This window comes from Theobroma umbraticum, unplaced genomic scaffold (assembly GCF_002168275.2).
Source record: "Theobroma umbraticum cultivar Fairchild unplaced genomic scaffold, ASM216827v3 scaffold_4.1, whole genome shotgun sequence".
Lineage (NCBI taxonomy): Eukaryota > Viridiplantae > Streptophyta > Magnoliopsida > Malvales > Malvaceae > Theobroma > Theobroma umbraticum.
The window spans coordinates 9,983,938-9,988,827 of record NW_018397258.1 but is presented as its reverse complement, the minus strand read 5'-3'; the positions used below and the strand labels follow the sequence as shown (position 1 = coordinate 9,988,827).

Here is a 4,890-nt window from a genome sequence, read left to right as displayed (position 1 = left end):
TAGAGTTCAATTGCACCATTTCATTAATTACCTTTAATACCTTCAAAAATTCCGTGATATTTGTAACTCTAATCCACAAACAAATATTATTCAAGTTAATCTTTCAATTCAAAAGCAAGCTTATCATTAAGTGAATTTTCTTGTGAGTGTGCAATCTATCACCTAGACATCATACAATCTAGATAAGTTTATATTCATGCAAAATTCAAATTAGTAATTAAATTCCATAAGTTTGCTTTTCTTCTTTCTCTCCATTAATATAGGCTAACACTAAATCAAGGATCAATAAGACTTTAGTTAGCTTGCAATGTATGGCTAGGGTCAAGGTGAGACATGGGACAACATATGGCTTAAATCATTCTAAGCACATAGTCACTCTAAGACATATTAAGAGCTTATCTTCCTTCACTTAGTATACTCCTTTTCATCAAGGCTTTTCTTTTGTTCATTACTTCATCCTTTTTCTTTTTCTTTTTCTTTCTTTCTTTTTTTTTTTCTCAATTTCACACCCTTAAACTTATTTCTTTTATTGGGTAGTGAGATAAATACAATCATATTTTCAACTTTTCTTCATTTTTCATCTTAACTACCTCTTTCACTATATAGCTCATAACACTTCCTAAATTAACTTATGCTTTTAGGAATAAGGGATGCACTAATGGTTGAAAACATTAATATAAGGGTCTAAGCTACAAATTAAGTGTTCAAACAAACAACTGGTGTCATTAGGCTTAAAAGGGAAAAACTAAGGATAATTTATGTAAAAGAAGACTGTGAAAAGGCTCAATCAGTCAAAAAATGGCCTAAATAATCTCCTTAACTAAATGTAGACTAGAATTTTACCTAGAGAGAGAATCAAACAAATTGTAGAACTTAATACATAATTCAAAATTTTCAAATTCACATAAACCTTCTCTAAATTCATACAATGAATCTAAGCAACAGACATGGTGCTCAAAAAGTAAACATTTCACATAAACGATAAAGCTTGGCATAAGAATTTACGTAACACTCAACAAATATTCACAAGTTTCAAAGAATCAAAATAAGAATGAAACTAAGTTCTCATTATTGATAGGTAAATTAAACAAAATTGGCGCAATTAAATCTAGTTCAAATACAAATGCACGTGTATAAAAAAATTTTAACGAAAATAACCTAACCTAAACTAACATAAAATATCATCAAAACTACTAACAATGAAACCTTCCCCCAAACTTAAATTCCTCAATGTGAAAAGCTAAAAAGAATAAGAAAACAAAACTACCCAATCAATGGTGATAATGCGTTAAAAGCTATAATTTTCTTTGTCCTCATCTTTATGCTTTCTAAACCTGCAAACTCAACAAACAAGCTAGAGAGAGGTTATAAGTACTTATTAAATAGAAAAACACAACTAACTAAAATAACAACTCAACTTAAAAAGATATAGCTTGGGAAGCATTTATTTATAGTCACTACCTTGACTATAATACCCCTTTTTCACTTCTTCATCACCATAAAAATGCTTGAGGCTTTGTTTCGTTACCTGGAAAGTTCCAATAAGAATATTAAAATTTTTAATGTAGCCATAAAACAAAACTTTTACCACCTTAAAGGTTTGCCATCAATATGGTTCAAGTTGCCAGGGTAAAAGATGAATGTGTTAACTAGAAAGTACTACTTGCTACCTAACCTCAAATCACTATCACTAAAAGGTGATAGATTATGCTCATCATAACAATGCTTTATGTTGGGATGTGGTGGTTGGTGCTTTAACTCAAGAGTTGGTGCTTGTTTACTTGAAGGTGATGGAGTAAGATTACTTTTACCTTTATTGGCTAAGTCCATTCTATAACAATAAGCTGTGTTCGAAGGATACTTGGTTGCACTGAAAATAGTAAATTCAACTACTTCCTCTTAAATTCTGAAAGTTATTCTGCCTTTCTTTACATCGATTAATATGCCTGCAGTGGCCAAGAATAGATGTCCCAGTATGATTGGAATCTCTTGAACTTCCTTTCTCTCAAGAACAATGAAATCCACTAGAATGTGCAATTTCCCAACCATAAGCAAGACCTCTTCTATAACCTCTAGGGGTGCCTTATCATTCTATGAAATAGTTGCAAGGTAATAGTAGTAGGTTGAATCTCTTGTAGTCCAATTCTCTTACTAACAAATAAAGCCATAATTGAGACACTAACACCCAAGTTACACAAAGCTTTCAAAAAATTAAAATTACTAATTGAAGAGGGGATAGAAAAACTCACTAGGTCCTTAAGCTTTAGTGGAAGCTTGTTCTAGATTATGACACTACACTCCTCAGTGAGTGTAATTATCTGAAAATCCTTTAGTTTCCTCTTCTTTGTCAATATGTCCTTCAGAAACTTCACATATGATGGCATTTGCTTTGAAGCTTCTACGAAAGGAATGTTGATGTAAAGCTTTTCAAATATCTCAACAAAATTTTGGAAGTGCTTACCAAACTTTTGTTTCTGAAAACGCTAAGGAAAAGGTGGTGGTGGCAAAGTTGTCTTTACTTCCTTTTTTTAATTTTTTTGTCAATTGTCTCAACCATTATTTCATTCTTAACTGCCTTATCTTAAAGTGCAGCTTTCCTAAGACTATTGTCAACCTCTTTTCCACTCCTTAGGGTGATTTTCATAACTTGTTCCTTACCTTCTCTCCTTGGATTCACTTTTATATCGCTAGGCAGTGTTCCTTGAGGTCGGTTGTTTAATAAGTTGGTAAGTTGACCAACCTAAGTCTCAAGGTTTCAAATTGATGCTATTTGACTCTGAATAGGAGTTATTTAGCTTTCTATAATGCTATCATTCTGTGTCATGTATTACCATAGCAAATCCTTGACTATTAGCCTAAGAGAAATTTGGATGATTTCTCCACCTTGGGTTGTACATGTTGAAATAAGGGTTATTTTGTTGTCTATTCCCCATAAATTGCACTATTTCTATTAAGCTTGGATGCTGATGACTTGCATAGTTATCTCCAAAATATTCACAAGCTACAAAGCGACTTTGGATGGAGTTAGTACCAATAGATTCAAGAGTTTTAGTTAGAGCTACTATTATGCAGATAATACCGAAAAAGCATCTACATCATGAATTCTGGCTACTCTCCTATGCATTGATCTCTTTATTGGCCACCAGTAGTTATTTGCAAACATCTCTTCCAACAAATTGTCTACCTCATTAATCGATTTAGCCATTAAAGCTCCTTTTACAGCGGCACAATGGTGGTTCAAACTTACCCATTTAAACCATTGTAAAAAGTTTGCACCTGAACCCACTGTGGAAAGTGATGATGAAGACAAGGCCAAAGTAATTCTTTGTATCTTTCCTAAGCTTCATACAATGTTTCAGAATCTTGTTGCATGAATGATGTGATATTATTCCTCATTTTCGTTATCTTAGCTAGAGGAAAGAACTTAGCAAAGAACTTTTGAGCCAGATCATCCCATATAGTTTTTGAGTCGTAAAGAGCACATTCAACCAAGCTTTAGCTTAATCCCTCAATGAGAAAGGAAAAAGCCTCCTATAAATTGCATCATCTGTGATACCATTATGTTTGAAAGTGGCACAAATCTTTAAGAAGTTTATTATATGGCCATTAGGATCATCATTTGGAAGGCCACCAAACTAAACGAATGTTTGAATCATGGTGATGATAGTCGACCTGGTCTCAAAATTGTTTGCTTGAATGGTTGGCCTTCAAATGCTCGATGGAATTCCATGTACCAAAGGAACAGCATAATCCCCTAAGTAATGATTTTTAGCTACTTTGCGTTCTTGGATTTGCTATTCACCCTATTGATAAGACATTGTATTTATTGGAGCAATACCTTTTTAATTCTCTCGTTAAAGTCTACAAATGTTCTCTCATTTTCTAGATCACATGAGGATAATCTTTAAGTTGTTTGCTCGTTTTATAGAATGCTTGAACACACCTGCAAATCAAAGAAATAAAACTTATATTAAGACTAATCTATAAATTTTAATATTAGTAAATAACAAAGAAAACAAAATCCTCGGCAATGGCGCTAAAAGCTTATTGTCTATTTTGCACACGCAAGTATATATATTAAACAAGTAATATAGATAGTAAGTCCAAATTATCATTCACACAAGGATTTGTTTCTAAAGTTTCACTAAATACTAAAATTATATAACAAATTAATCTTATTTAAGCTAATCGACAATTATAAAAAAAAATCAAAGATAAAATTGAAACAAATAAACAAGAAATTAACCAACAAAAACTAAATATAATAAAAAAAGCAATAGATTAAAGACCTGGGATCATGGGTTCATTTAATATTTCATCTAATACTAGCTTTTCTTATTGTTTATCTTTCTTGGGTCATTTTACTAATCTAGAATCCAAAGTTATGGACAAGTCTCTGTTTAGATGCTTGTACAAGTACTTATCTTAATCAGTTCACTATATGCCGATAGCAATCAATTAAATTCAATTCAGTAAGCAAGTGTCCTAATTTGGCTATGTATGGCAATAGGTGTATGTCTACCCGAATCGTGAATCAGATCACCTAACTTATGTGAACATACACTATTCAAATCTTAGTACAACCTAAAATCTCTCTATCGAGTTTCAATTAGACTTACAAATCAATAATTGTTGGTCAAGAAATTAAAGGCATTAAGAACAGATTTAAATAAGTAAAACAATACCCATTCATGATAAATAATAGAAAAACCAATATTCAAACTACATAATCTTAGATAAGAAAATTAGTTCATAGTATCAAAATAAAACACTCTCCAAAGAAATTTAGCCATGAATTCAAAACAAGAAAATAAGAACAACACAAAAAGAGAGAGAAAAACTAATGTTGAATCTTAGTAAATCTCAAAACTCTCTAAATTGCTCTTGAAT

At 31.8% G+C, this 4,890-nt stretch overlaps 1 non-coding gene across 1 annotated transcript; it reads left to right on the top strand.

The window, feature by feature from the left end:
* Window positions 1-3,292: 3,292 nt before the first annotated feature.
* On the top strand, window positions 3,293-3,399 carry LOC149527407 (small nucleolar RNA R71). Its single transcript, XR_016351086.1, has one exon. It is a non-coding gene; the product is annotated as a small nucleolar RNA R71 (small nucleolar RNA).
* Window positions 3,400-4,890: the final 1,491 nt, after the last annotated feature.